The sequence below is a fragment of the Furipterus horrens genome, unplaced genomic scaffold, assembly GCF_987537825.1.
Source record: "Furipterus horrens unplaced genomic scaffold, mFurHor1.1.pri manual_scaffold_7, whole genome shotgun sequence".
Classification (NCBI taxonomy): domain Eukaryota; kingdom Metazoa; phylum Chordata; class Mammalia; order Chiroptera; family Furipteridae; genus Furipterus; species Furipterus horrens.
The window spans coordinates 75677472-75693722 of record NW_028327177.1 but is presented as its reverse complement, the minus strand read 5'-3'; positions in this window follow the sequence as shown (position 1 = coordinate 75693722).

Genomic DNA, 16251 nt, shown 5'->3' with positions numbered 1-16251 from the left:
CCAGACTCTGGCTTTTTGTATTTTCCACCTCTGTTCCAGCCACACTATTCTCTCACCTGTGACAGAGCTTTTTTTCCTCTCCAGGACCCCAGGACCTTTGGATACTCTGCCCTCTCTGCTCCGCGCACTGACTCCTCCTCTCTCCACCCAGGAACACTCATCCTTCACACCAGCTTATCAGGAGCTCCGTGTTTCATCGTTGAGGTTGGTGCCTCTGTTTAGACTTTCATGGAAAATTTAGAACACTCAGGGAGGCTATAAGAATAAACTTATGTGTGATTTATGGTAAAAAAAATCTGTCTTTCCAAGCTGTTAAGCTCAAAGAGCAGGGATCATGTCTGTGTTTCTATTTACTATGTCTGACACTCAGGCCTGACCCAGAATAGACCCTCACAAAAAAAGTTTACTGAAAGGGAGATAGAAAGGAAGAAAGGAAAGAAGGAAAGGAGGGAGGAAGGAAGGGAGGAAGAGAGATAAGAAGGAAAGAAGAGAGAGAAGAAAAAAAAGGGACTTCCCATGCCTTGAGTTAAGGTTCCATGGAGTAAATCACAAGTATTTCAAAGCTGTTGATTAAACTCTTAAACTGGGATGAACATGAAGAAAATGAAACTATAAGCTGTAAAGGATTCATTGCCTGGGTTGTCTGCTTTTCAGTGTTATTCCCTTCCTTATTTTCTTGGAACTTCAAGGTGAGAGTCCTGGGGAGAGTAGTGAGGTGGAGGAAAAGAGAAAAGAAATAAGAAAGGAAGTAAAAAACAAAGACAGATACGTAGGAGGGGTAAAGAAAGAGAGGGAATGACACTGAAGGAGGGAGGAGGAAGAACCCTCATTCTAACTGAGGAAGGATAGGAAACAACACTGGATGATTCTTTTTTTTTTTTTTAATTAACTTTTAAAAATTGTTGTTCTATTACAGTTGTCCCATTTGTCCCCCATTGCTCTCCCCGGCCCTGCCTACCCCAGGGCCTCTTCCACACTCAATCCCCACCCCATTTTCCATGTCCATGGGTCATTTATACTAGTTCATTAGACCCCTCCTTTTCATTTTCCCCCTTCCCTTCCTACCCCCTCCCCTCTGGTCATTGTCAGTCTGTTCCCTGTTTTCATGCCTCTGGTTCTATTTTGCTCATTTGTTTGTTTTGTTCATTAATTCCTGTGTTAGGTGAGATCACATGGAATTTGTCTTTTGCTGCCTGGCTTATTTCACTAAGCATAATACTCTCCAATTCCATCTATGCTCTCGCAAAAGGTCCTGCTTTCTTTCTACTGCATAGTATTTCATTGTGTAAATGTACTACAATCTTTTGATCCACTCATCCACTGATAGGAACTTAGGCTGTTTCCAGCACTTGGCTATTGTAAATAGCTCTGCTATGAACATAGTGGTACATAGGTTCTTCTGAATTGGTGTTTCAGGATTCTTCAGGTGTAATCCCAGCAGTGGAATTGCTGGTTCAAAAGGAAGTTCCATTTTTAGTTTTTTGAGGAAATTCCATACTGTTTTCCACAGTGGCTGCACCAGTCTGCATTCCCACCAGCAGTGCAGTAGGGTTCCCGTTTCTCCACATCTTTGACAGCACTTGTTGTTTGTTGATTTGTTAATGATGGTCATTCTGACTAGTGTGGGGTGGTATCTCACTGTAGTTTTAATTTTCATCTGATGGCCAGTGATGTTCAGCATCCTTTTATAGATGTTTGGGCCCTCTGTATGTCCTCCTTGGAGAAGAATCTGTTCATGTCCTTTGCCCATTTTTTAATTGGATTGTATGTCTTCCTGGTGTTGAGCTGTATAAGTTCTTCATATATTTTGGAGATCAAACCCTTGTCCGAGGACATTGGCAAATGTTTTCCCATATAATCAGTTCCCTTTTCATCTTGCTGATGTTTTCTTTAGCTGAACAGAAAGTTTTTAGTTTGATGTAGTCTCATTTGTTTATTCTTTCCTTTATTTTCCCTGCCCTGTGAGATATAATGATAAAGATATTGCTGCATGGGATGTCTGAAATGTTACTGCCTATGGTTTCCTCTAGGACTTTTATGATGTTGCTGCTTACATTTACATCTTTTATCAATCTTGAGTTTATTCTGGTGTATGGTATAAGTTGGTGGTCTAGTTTCATTTTTTGCATGTCCCTGCCCAGTTCTCCAACACCATTTGTTAAAGAGGCTGTTTTATGCTTCCACCCTTTTGCCAAATATTAGTTGACCATAGAGACCTGGGTTTATTTCTGAGCTCTCTATTCTGTTCCACTGATCTATATGTCTGTTCTTATGCCAGTACCAGACTCTTTTGATCACAATGGCTTTGTAGTATTGTTTGATATCAGGTATTGTGATTCCTTCTACTTTGTTCCTCTTTCTCAAGATTGCTGAGGCTTCGGGTTCATTTTTGCTTCTGTATAAATTTTTGAAATATTTGTTCTAGATCTGTGAAATATGTCATTGCTATTTTAATAGGCATTGTGTTGAATCTATAAATTGCTTTGGGTAGTATGGACATTGTAATGATGTTGATTCTTCCCATCCATGAACATGGATTATGCTTCCATTTATTTGTTTCTTTCTTAATTTTTTTCTTCAGTGTTCTGTAGTTTTCTGAGTACAGGTCTTTTAAGACTAGCTGATTCTGACAAGCCCAACATTGACACGCAATCCATGCCACATCCAGGAGATGTCTTGTTAGGAGTCCATGCCAAGGACAGGCCATCATCCTGGAGGCTGGTCAGAAAATATGATCCATGGAACCAAGGCTTTGAGGAAGAAGACATGCTGGCAGCAAAGAGAATAAAACCCAGATGAGGGCTGACATGGAGAGGGAGGTGATAAGAACAGGAAACGTGTCACTTTATTCTCTCTGAGGCTCCTCATCACCTCTAGAGAGTTCTGGACCTCTCTTTTCTCTCTGGCTGTGTTGACAGGATAGAAGGACATTTATTGCTAACACAGCAAAATGTGGAGATGACCTCAGCTTCTAATAGCCTGCCCAATTAGGAAGCATATGAGCCTAATGATAAGACACCTTGTCTGCTTCAAAAAGTTTGGAGAAATTCCACAAGGGGCTAACCCATTTCACAGAGGCAAAGGGGAAAAGGTAGACAGCCTCTAATTAGTATAACAACCTGTTCAGATTCCACCTGCCAGTGACTTCCCAACTCATTCATCCATTCATGTATTCAATCACTCAGGCAACAAATATTTACAGAGCAGCTGTGATGTTCAAATTCTTATGATATGACAGGTCCCCCAGAAGGAGCCAATAATTTGTGTGCAAACAATTGATTAAGAAAGTGCTCCCAGGGGCACCTGATGGGGAGTGGGGGGAGCAGGACAGGGAAGGAGAAGACACCAAGCAGGGGTTGGTTTCCAGTAAATCCAAGCCTCTGCCTGATCCTGTAGGAGCTCTGGAGTGGAAAGTATGCCTCAGGATTTGTCTCAATTCAAAGCAAAGGAGCTGGGCTTTCACACTTTTGCACCAGTCATTGGGAAGTGCTTCCCTGGTACTCTGTACATACAGGAAAACTGGCTCAATAGCCTGTGGACAGTCCTTCAAAAAAAAAAAAAGTTACAGGTGTAGGCCAGTATAACTGAAATACTACAGAAGCCAGGGACAGACATTTTTCTGCCATGCCATCTCAAATATATTAGCAATATTTCACCTCATGGTTGCAAGATGCTGCTGCAGCTCTGAACATCCCATCCCCTCACAATATACAAAGACAATAAGAGACCGGAGGGGATCTATAATAGTTCCCCATAAATATCTGATTGTTAGGGAGGAAAATTTTTCCCAGAATCATCCAGCACACTTTGCATCATTTCTTATTTGATAGAAGTGGGCCAGTGCACACTTTTAAACCAATAATCATCAAAAGGGGACAGGATTACCAGGAATGGTTTACTGGATTGAGGAAAGGCACTTTCTCTAAGCATCTCACCAACCTGTCCAATTCCTTGTTGGCAAGAAAGATGAAGGAAATGGCTTTTGGGTGGGCAATGGTCTGTGTGGGCTGCACTAGCTATTCAGAAAGCACCACATTTCCTGTGTTAAAATGACTGGTTCAGGGATGGACACATTTCTCAAGCCAAGCCAATCAGAGTTAATCTTGAATATTTTGGTTTGGTCCAGGGAGAGGCGCTTACTCCTTACTGAAAGCATCTTAGATATAAGAGTTGTGGCAGCTACCTTGGCATCATATGGGGCATAAAAATAAAGCCAACACAAGGAGGAAACCAAAATGGAACCAGAAGTGGTAGAGAGATCAAATTGGGATGGTGACTTATTTAAAAACTCTGAATCCAGACTTGCCTGAAGCAAACTTTAAACTTAGGCAGAAAAAGTCTCTTTTTGCTTGATCCAACTTGGATTGGTCTTCTGTTCCTTGCAACCAAAAGATTCCCAAGTAATACAAGTGATGAATAAGGCAGACCCATACCTCTGCCATTATAAAGTTCACAGTCAAATGTTCAGTTTATTCAATATTTTGTTCAGTCAAATTTTGAACAAAAAATTACAAATTTAATCTGGGTCCCAAAGGTCAAGTGCAGAGGGCTCACAGACCAAGTAAGAGGTGCTAGACTGGTTAGAGTCTGAGGAGGCTCCATGGGGAGCTGTGGTTTAAGCTGAGATTGCAGGGAAATAGCTATATTTTCCAACGGGAGACTCCAGCATTACCCCTTTACTTAACAGAGACTTGGTATTCAGAAAGCCCAAATATTTCATTCCTTTCCAACATACCCCTCATTCTTTCATACCCAAGTCTTCCAATACTCTCATTTTTTAAAAGCTGCCTAAAACCGTAGGACTCCCCACCTCCACACTCTTGAAAAAGCTTTTAGTTCTGGAGAAAGACTGATTTCTTTCATGTTCAGGAGTGTTTTCTTCTTAAGTCCTTCACTCCCAATGTAAATCGGGACAGTCAAATTAGGCCTTGAAGTAGAGGCAGGATGCAGAGAACTCTCTCAGCTGCTGCATCATCAGGAGGCTCAGAGGAATGTAAGTGGGGCAGCTCTCCAGAAAATGTGGACTCAAACCTCTGCAGACAGGAAAACCTCTTGGCTTTCCTAATCTTTCCAGAGATGTTTGCTATCAGGCACCAGTCACTCACTCAGAAGCGAGAGAAAGTCTAGGTTCAGATGTCCCACAGCCAGAGCACTGACTCTTCCTAGCTATTTGGTCTCAAACAAGGCTCTAAGCCTCAGTTTCTTTATTTGCAAAATGAGAAAGTGAAATATGACTTATTTTATTTTCATATTTCAATAAAATCTGACTGACCAGGCTACCTCAGAGGGCTCAGGGTAGACCGAAGGTGATATTCTTGGTGGCTATCCTGACAGGTAGGCTCTATCAAATCATGGCCTGTGATCACTCAGCCTTCCCTCAACAGTGGCCCTCAGGCCCAATTCTCCAGCTCCAACAGAGGAACCAAGTCTAGGTCTTTCTTTGCTCACCACCTACTAGCACCCCAATCTTGTATCTAACACTGCAGCTTCCAAATCAGGCACTGGATGAAGGTCGCTGGTAGAAAGGGTCTTTATTGTGGTTCACCATCTTGATCTGGGAAGGCTAGAATTTCCACTGCTTGAGACTGTCTGATTTGCTCCATCAGAACCCCACTTGGCTACCAGGACAAAGGTACTTGGGCAGGTACTTATTTTTTCACCACCCACATTATAATGTATATGAATTGACCCTGAAGCCTAACTATTCACATGTTGTGAACAGGGTTTGGAATTGTGCCAACAGCTTTGTGCACCCCTAAGCTTGTCCTTGAACAGAAAAACTCCACCAAGCTTTGCAATCACCATTTGAGCCAGTGGGTATCATCACTTATGCACAAGTTTGTGAATAGCACCAGGTTAGCCTTCAAAAGTAGGAGTTGGGAATCAGAGTCAAGGTGTCCTTGGACAATGTTGGATGAGTGGGTCAAAAAACTGTGGTACATTTGCACAATGGGATTCTAAGCAGTGGTAAAAAAGAAGGAATTTTTACTTTTCACAACAACATGGATGGAACTGAAGACTATTATGCTTAGTGAAGTAAATCAGTCAATTAAAGACAAATACCATGTAGTATCACTTATAGGTGGAATCTAATGAACAAAACTAATGGATGACTAAAAAAGAGCCAGAGGCTTAGAAACATGGAACAGACTGATGGTGGAAGATGAGGACTGGTTCAAAGAAGATGAAGGAATTAGGCAAAGAATATATATGCATGACCTATGAACATGGACAATGGTGAGGGGATTGACTGTGGGAAAAGGGGTGGGGTGGATGGAGGGGGCTAAGGGGGGAAATGTGGGACAGTTGTAATAACATAATAAAATATTTAAAAGAAAAAAACAATGATAGTATACCTAGAAAATCCTATAAACTCCACTAAAAGACTACTCGATATAATAAGTGAATTTGGCAAAATAGCAGGGTACAAAATAAATATACAAAAATCTAAGGCATTTCTGTACACCAACTATAAAATATCAGAGACAGAAACAAAAAAGAAAATACCATTTACTATAGCAACAAGAAAAATAAAGTACCTAGGAGTAAACTTAACCAAAGAGATAAAAGACTTGTACTATGAACATTACATAACATTGAAGAAAGAAATTAAGGAAGATACAAATAAATGGAAGCAAATACCATGTTCTTGGATGGGAAGAATCAACATCATCAAAATGGCCATACTACCCAAAGCAATTTACAGATTCAATGCAATCCCTATTAAAATACCAATGACATATTTCACAGACCTAGAACAAATACTCCAAAAACTCATATGGAACCAAAAAAGACCCCGAATAGCAAAAGCAATCTTGAGACAGAAGAACACAGCAGGAGGAATCACAACACCAGATATCAAACAATACTACAAAGCCAGTGTAATCAAAACAGTCTGGTACTGGCATAAGAACAGACATATAGATCAGTGGAACAGAATTGAGAGTCCAGAAATAAACCCAGGCCTCTATGGTCAACTAATCTTTGATAAAGGAGGTAGGAACATAAAATGGAGTGAGAAGAGCCTCTTTAACAAATGGTGCTGGGAGAACTGGATAGGGACCTGCAAAAAAAATGAAACTAGACCACCAACTTACACCACACACGAGGATAAACTCAAGATGGATCAAAGACTTAAATGTAAGCCACAGCACCATCAAAGTCCTAGAGGAAAACATAGGCAGGAAAATTTCAGATATTCCATGTAGCAACATTTTCACTGATATTATCTCCTAAGGCAAGGGAAGTAAAGGAAAGAATAAACAAATTGGACTACATCAAACTAAAGAGTTTCTGCTCAGCAAAATAAAACGTCAGCAAGATGAAAAGGGAACCAATTGTATGGGAAAATATAATTGCCAATGATACCTCAGACTAGGGATTGATCTCCAAAATATATAAAAAACTCATATGATTCAACACCAAGAAGACAGACAACCCAATTAAAAAATGGGCAAAGGACTTGGACAAACACTTCTCTAAAGAGGACATACAGAGGGTTCACAGACATATGAAAGAATGCTCAACATCATTGGCCATCAGAGAGATGCAAGTAAAAACCACAATGAGATACCACCTTACACCTGTCAGAATGGCCATCATCAACAAATCAACAAACAACAAATGCTGGCGAGGATGTGGAGAAACAGGAACCCTACTGCACTGTTGGTGGGAATGCAGACTGGTGCAGCCACTATGGAAAACAGTATGGAATTACCTCCAAAAACTAAAAATGGAACTGCCTTTTGAACCAGCAATTCCATTGCTAGGATTTTACCCAAAAAAATCTGAAACACCAATTCAAAAGAACCTATGCACCCCTATGTTCATAGCAGTACTATTTATAATAGCCAAAGTGCTGGAAACAACCTAAGTGCCCATCTGTAGATGAGTTGATCAAACAACTGTGGTACATTTACACAATGGAGTACTATGTAGCAGAAAGGAAGAAGGAACTTCTACCATTTGCAACAACATGGATGGAACTAGAGAGAATTATGCTTAGTGAAATAAGCCACGCAATGAAAGAAAAATACCTTGTGCTGTCACCTATTACTGGAGACTAATGAACAACACAAACAAATGAGCAAATTTGAACCAGAGGTATGTAAACAAGGAATAGACTTACAGTAACAAGCAGAGAGGGGGGAGGGAAAGAAGAGAGTAAGAAGGGAAAGGGTTTAGTCAAAGAACATGTATAAATAACCCACGAACATGAACAACTGGGTAGAGACTGACTGTGGAAAAAGAGATGGGCAGGGTGCGGGGAAGCAAGAGGGAAAAAAAGTGGGATAACTGTAATGTAAAAACAAACAAAAAAATTTTTAGTGGGGGGAAAAAAAGAAAATATAAAGAATGAAAATGCAATTTTAGTGAATATTAGAAGGATAAGGATTTTCCTTCACGCTATATATTTTTCTCCCTATCTGATCCCTTTAGAATTTGGCATTCTGAAGAAGTAAGTAATGACATAAGGTTCTTTGCATAAAACTAATAAGACCAGTTGTTAATAGAGGTTGTTTTGACCAAGACTTTGACTGGAATGTCATGCCTAAAGGAGACATGCTTGGGCTCTGGTTGTTACCAAAAAGCCCTGAGGAACTGGTACGTTGGTTGGTTCTGTGGTTCTCAGCAATCTTTCCAGGGAAGAAATGAAGGTTGCTTTCCTGAAAGATGTCTAGAAGAGACTTTAAGGCATGATGGAAAACCTGAAGGACTTGGAAAAGACAGGTGTTTACAGGCAAGACTGAATGGCAGGTATGTGGCTCAGCTTCTGTGCCCTGAAGGGCAGACTGAAGGTCACCCTAAATGTGCCTTGTGTAAGTTCCATCAAAGAAGAACTAAAGATCATAAGTGATCATTTGCTGCTCTTGTTGTGTTTATGTAAATTAACAAGATAAATTAAAAATGGACTTAATGCAGTCCCTTTAATGACAAGGAAGGTAACCTTAGGGAGAGAAATCATTATTCAAGGAAAAGCACAATGCTCAGTGGTAGACTATAAAGTAGTGCAGCTAACTGTTTTTAAAGTTTCTTTTCATTTAAAATTTGTTTTTATTTGAAAGTTAAACTATGTCTATGGTGTCATCAAAGATGTTTAATTTACAGGCAAGAAGAATGTCAAATGCCTTGCAACTGGATGTCTTTCCAATAAGACAGTCTTACAGATTTAGAGACTTGTTTATGGGTTATGTTTCATAAATTAATATGTGTTTTCTGTTTTCAAAGGGCATAAGCCCATTACATGAGTGATTGTTTGTATGTACAGGCCTCACTTAATCCTGTCTGCATTGCTGCCTCCTGAGACTCAACGATTTGGCTGAACTAAGTGGTTCATTTGGTGAAGAATGTGGTGGTCTTTGGGCTTCAGTTTAGAATTGGTTTCTCTTTTCTATCCTAATGGCTTGGACAGAAATGGCCCAGAGGTCTGAGAGGGGGAAAACCTAAAATATATCCCTCAGCCCAAACTAAGTATAATGGGGAAAAGGGTTTTGGACAGGTGAGACGTGCCTGCCACACCTTCCTCCAAAGAAGCCCTTTTTTTCTCTAATGTGGGACATTGAAAAATTGATTCCTGCCTTTTGTCATCTAGTGGTTATGGCTTGAATGATGTCTTTTAACCCTGTTGCCAAATCTGTTGCCCCCAGAATACAACAAGGATGCCAGCCTGTTAAACCAAGCACACCGTTGTCTGGGATCAGCCAACTGACCTGAGTCTGCAAGATCCTTCCCCATGTGGGAAGGCCACCCTCCCCTCCACACCCCCACTATTATTAGGGATTTCTGGACTCAAGGGTGGGTAGCACGACGACCATGTCCAGCTTGAAGCAGCTGGAGGAGCTTGAGACCTCTGCCCATTGTCCTTTATAAAATTATAAAGGGTCTTAAGTCTGAGAGGGAGGGATTGTTATTTTTTATTGTTTAAAAATTAATTAATTAGTTTTTTAAAAAAGAAAGAATAATATAGGAAAGGGTGAAGTCAGAGAGCTTGTATGTACGAGCCATGGGCATGGGGAGAGGGCATGGGATTTCTGGGGGAGGTGTGGTGCTGGACGGAGGGGAGCTAGGGAGAAAAGACTGGAACTATTGTAACAAAATAATCAATGAAAATAATAATAATAAAATAAAAAATTAAAATTAAAATTAAAAATTAAAAAAAAAGAATAATGACATTTCCCCCAGATCTTTCTTAAATTAAGCATTTAGAGAAACCTACGTCTAAGGAAAAGAAATTATTAGTAACAAAAATAATAACAATAACAATAGCCATTTTTTTATGAAGCACCTAATGTGTTTTAGGTTTATTAACTCTCAGTATAACAACAGACCTAAGATGAAGGCCATGGTATTGATATGTTATAGGTAAAAAAAACTCAAGCTTAAAGAGCAAAACAATGTGGTCAAGTTTAGCTAAGGTTTTCTAACATTTTATTAAAGTATATATATCAGAAAAATATATTCATTATAAGTAATCAGTTGGATGTATTTTACCAACTGAACACGTCCATGTAACCAGCATCTCAACCGAGATACAGAAAATCATGACCAGCCCCCCAAGAGCCCCTCTCCTGTTTCTCTTCCACACTAATTCCCAAGGGCAAATATTACCATTACGTACAGCTGTTCTAAGATGCACATAAATGAAATCATGCATTTCCTCTTTTGCCCATGACTTCCTTCCTGTGACACCCTGTCTGTGAGACCCACTATGTACTGTGTGCAGTACTGGCAGGTTCATTCTCACCACATCACGGCACTGTATAGTATGAATGCCATTCTGTAGCTGATGAACTTTTGGACTGTTTCCAGTTGGTGGCTCTTACAAATGGTATGGCTATGGAACATTCTTGAATGTGTCTTCTGGTGCACATATGTACACATTTATGTCAGTATGTACTCAGAATAAAATGCTCAGCTTTGACAGAGTTTGCTTTACAAACAGTTGGACTCATTCACACTTCTACCAGCAGTGTAGGAGAGAGTTCTAGTTGCTTTATTGCCTCATTAAGACTTGAGAATGCCTCTTCTTTTTATTCTAGTCATTCTGCTAGGTGGATATCAGATAACTTTTTGGTAGAAGAGCTGAGCATCATACCCAAAAGTTTCTAGCTCATTGCTTAGCCTGGTGTCTGGCACTTGGGGGATGCTCAAGACATATTCATTGAACTAGTTAATTAATGACCCCAGTGCTCATGGTATGTCTTCTGCAGTTCCAGACTCCTGTATTTTTCAGGTTCCAACCTCTCCTCTGAAATCACACAGAAGACAGCCTGATGGAGCAGCTTCAGTCTCTAAGATTTACTATAGTGAAAAGAAGCAAAGGCAAGCTGGGAGTTGATTCAGAGCCCAGGGCTGTGGGAAGCAGGTACAGCCATGGTGGTGGGGTCCTGGGCTGCAGACCAAGGCAAACATCCCAGGAACCCACCTGCAGCCAGGTAAACAGTGACTATTCCTCTTGGAGAACAGGCCATGGAGCAAAGGAAGGAGGAAAAACAAGTAGGAGACTGCGCAAACACCCCACACATGAGCATTAACACATCATAGAAGAAAAGGGAGAGTCTCTTAATTCCCTTGATAACTACAAGGTTTCATTAGGGCAACTGTTTCAGAAGAAATTGAATGACTGTTCCAATTTTACAAAGCCACCTGAGAACAGGATTGAGTATGATTAAAGCAATTCTACTTATTGGGAAAAACAGACAGCTGCCTAGGGCCTTTTACCCTCAAATGTACATTGTCTGAGAGCTTCCTTCCCCTTTCCCCTTCTCCCTTATCCTGCCAACAAGGTCTAGGAGAGGAGTAATGATAGTAAAAACATTTTAAAGAGTTTACTATATAGTGGGTGCTGCCCCAAGCACTTTGCTGAAGTCACCTCATATAATCTTCTTCACTAAAATCCTCCAGGCAGGAACTGACTCTATCCCTATTTAAAAGTAGGAGACTGAAGCTTAGGGAAGTAGTACCTAAAGATCAAGAAGCTGGTTGAAAGTGGTAAAGAAGGCCTCCAACCCTGGTGCTCCAATTATCTACTGCTGTGTGACAAATTACTCCAAACTTACTGGCTTAAAATGACAACCATTTGGGCAGAGATCTGTTCCATACAGCATTACTGGACTCACATTCTGTGTTCGTCTAGTGGGGGGCTCATGTGGGGAGTCTAAGACATTCCTCTTGTGTGGCCGGTGCCTTGGCAGGGAGGCTGGGAAGCTCAACTGAGACTGTCACTTGAAGGGAATAGATATGATCTCTAGCACAGCTGTCTCGGGGTGACTGCATGTTTCCATAGTAGCGCAGAGCTTGCACAGAGCTTCCAGGGAGAAAGTGGAAGCTGCCTGAGGCAGGGCCCAGTAACTGGCACAGCATCTCCTCAAGGGTATCAGAGAGCCCAGCCAGGTTCAGGGAAGGGGACACAGACTCAACCTCTCCTTGGCAGCAATATTAAAGAGTTTCTCTAATCTATCATGTTTTGTCTTTGTTGGATTCCAGAGCCCTCAGCCATAACCATGAATGTATACTGCTTCACTGACTGTTGTAGAGTATGTCCTTTACAGGCATTTTATAGACCTACATATCCTGTTTGACTTAGTCTTAAAAGAAAGAGAGAGAAAGGAGAAGGAAGTGGTAGAGGGAAAGAAGGAGAAGAAAGGGGGAAAGGGAGAGGAGGGAGAGAAGAGGAAACCTAGAAGGCATACATTTCTCTCATTTCATAGATGTGAAGGGACTTGTCATGTGGCTAGTGAGTCAAGATAGGAAGTTCTTTACACTCTTTATACTTTCTTCCTTCTGGGTCCATGAAGTCTTTGCTCTGCCAAGTCTGCAGCTATACTTTTCCCAGTTCCCAAACATATTCCCAGTGTTAAGTCGAGGGTATTCCTTGATCTTTAACCCTTGCTTAAAGAAAGTGCAGTTTCCAGAATGGGTTCCCCCAAACAGGGCTAGAGGAATTTCCTTCCATCAGCGGCAGCTCTGGTTTTTTCAAAGGGTCACGAGTGATTCCAGGGATTAGCTCTGATGGCACAGAAAATTTTCCTCCACTTTTCCACCCTTACATCTGTCCAGACCAATTTTCTCAAAAGTGCTCTGCAGAGACACTAAAACTGCAGATGCCACTCAGGAACAAAAAAATATGTTTATCCAACTGGATCTCTAACACAGTGGGCAACTTTGAGGGTGTGCATGCAGCACCCAGAAAATGGCCAGTGAAACCAAGGAGTTTTCTGCACAAGGTCTCTCATCCTTCACACCCTGACAAGTACAGAAATTTTCTGACACTGTTTATTGCTCTAATGTGCCACTGTGGGTAACAGAAAGCAGGTAAGGAAGGCTTAATTATAAAAAGGAATCTTTTCAAGTCATTTTAATGCCCTAATATTTTTCGTTCTGACAAGAACTCACACACATACACAAAAATGTGAATCTAGTTTATTTGGGGTTCGCAAAATTACTGCTAATGTGATTTCTTAATACCTTTGGTTCAATCTTAGAATTTCAAAAATTACTGGCTAAGATTTTTCTTTTTCTGGAAGCAGTGTAGCTAGGAGGTTTAAAGTATGGGTTCTAAAGAGAGCCTGCTTGTCTTGGAGTCTCCAACCCCTCAGCAGCTGGGGGCCTTGGCAACTCATTCCTGTGCCTCTGTTTCCTCATGTCCTAAACAGAGAGAGCAGCAGAGCCTTCCTTCCAGTGTTACTGTGAGGATAAAGGAGAAAAATATGAAAAGAGCTTAATACATACTCTGGCACTTATATACTGAGTGTTCATGTACATTAAGTATTAGGTATCTTCATATAATTATTATTAAGTAACCCCCAAAATTCAAATATCTAAAATATCACGTATACCATGTGGATATGTGCATATCTTGGCATGACATGACCAACAACATATGCCTTTTTTAATATTCTTAAACATTTTAATTATTATAAAACTAATTTGTTTGTTGTGGAATTTTTTTAAATATAGAAAAATAGACTTTTGGCCAAGTTGGAGGCATAGGTACACATGCTTTGACTCCTTGCACAAGCATAAGGATTACAACCACCTCAAAATAAAACAAAACAAAAAACAACCAGAACAGCCAGAAAATCAAACTGTATGAAAGTCCAAAAACCAGGGATTTAAAGAAGAAATAGTCATCCAAATGGGTAGGGGGGGCGGAGATGAGGAGCTGGGGTGGAGAGGACGAAGTGTGTCGGCAGCGAGGTGGCAGTGGCAGTGGCAAGGCAGCAGCTGTGGTCAGTGGAAAAAGTGGTCCCACATTCACATGTGGCAGATAAAATCTGGGAGGGACACCTGAAGAGTGTTCCCAGCCCCAGGCTAGACATGCAGCTCATGGTCTCAGTGCCAGGAAAATAAATCCTCATAACTGCTGGCTGTGAAAACCAGTGGGGGTAGGGGCAGCAAAAGAAACTGCTCATCTCTCAGGAGTTAGTATAGAGGATCCCATCATCTTAGAACATGTGCAAACCTACCCACTCTGGGGACATTACCAGGGTATCAGCTAGAAGGGTGCCAGTCACATACAGGAAGCAGGTGAAGTGACTGGAAAAAAGGCAAGTGCCGAGCAAGTGGTATTGTTCCCTCTCTGACCCCTCACCCACATGTAGTGCCACAAAGCGGTGAAATGAGTCACCCTGCACAGACAAATACCTAAGGCTCTGCCTCTTACAAGTTAACAGGTGTGGCAGCTCTATCTAATATCCAAAAGCAAACACAGGGAAGCTGTCAAATTGAGAAGACAAAGAAATATGGCTCAAATAAAAGGACAGAACAAAATCCCAGTAAAAGTTAAGTGAAAAGGAGATAGCCAACCTATCAGATACAGAGTTCAAAACACTGGTGATGCTCAGAGAAATGACTGAGTATGGAAAACACATAAGGAAAAAATGTAAGCTACACTAAGTGAAATAAAAATACACAGGGAACCAGTAGTGAAGGGAAAAAAGCCAGGGTTAAAATCAATGAATTGGAACATAAGAAAGAAATAAACAATCAGCCAATACAGAATGAAGAATCAGGAAATCAAAAAAATGAGAAAAGAATAAGAAGACTCTGGGACATCTCCAAAACTTACAAAATCTAAATCATAGGAATGTCAGAAGAAGAGGAAGAGCATGAAATTGAAAACTTATTTGAAAAAATAATGAAAGAAAACTTCCCTAATTTGGGGAAGAAAATACACATACAAGTTCAGGAAGCAAAGAGAGTCCCAAACAAGCTAGACTCAAAGAGGACCACACCAAGAACATTATAATTAAAATGCTAAAGATTAAAGACAAAGACAAAATCTTTTTTTAAATTTTTTATTGTTTTTCTACTACAATTGACCCATTTTTTCCCTCATTGCTACCCACCCTTTCTCCCACAGCAATCCCCACCTCGTTGTCCATGTCCATGAATTATTTATACTAGTTCCTTTAATAAATCCTTCCCCTACTTACCCCCTTTCCATCCCTTCCCCATCCCCCCTGTTAACTGTTACTCTGTTCTTTGTTCAGATTTGTTCATTTTTTGTGTTGTTCATTAGTCTCCTGTATCAGGTGATATCATATGGTATTTTTCTTTTGGTATTTGGCTTATTCGCTAAGCATATTCTCTCTAGTTCCATCCATGTTGTTGCAAATGGCAGGAGTTCCTTCTTTCTGTTGAATAGTATTGCATTGTGTAAATGTACCACAGTTTTTTAATCCACTCATCTACAGATGGGCACTTAGGCTGTTTCCAGCACTTGGCTATTGTAAATAGTGCTGCTTTGAACATAGAGGTGCATAGATTCTTTTGAATTGGAGTTTCAGGACTCTTGGGTATAGTCCTAGCAGTGGAATCGCTGGTTCAAAAAGCAGTTCCATTTTTATTTTTTTGAGGAAATTCCATACGGTTTTCCATAGTAGCTGTACCAGTCTGCATTCCTACCAACAGTGCACTAGGGTTCCCTTTTCTCCACATCCTTGCCAGCACTTGTTGTTTGTTGATTTGTTGATGATGGCCATTCTAATTGGTGTAAAGTGTTATCTCATCGTGGTTTTTATTTGCATCTCTCTGATGGCTAGTGATGTTGAGCATTCTTTCAAATGCCTATGAACCCTCTGTATATCTGCCTTGGAGAAGTGTTTGTTCAGGTCCTTTGCCCATTTCTTAATTGGGCTCTCTGTCTTCTTTGTGTTGAGATGTGTAAATTCTTCATATTTTTGCAGATCAATCCCTTGTCTGAGGTATCATTGGCAAATATGTTTTCCCATACAATTGGTTCCCTTT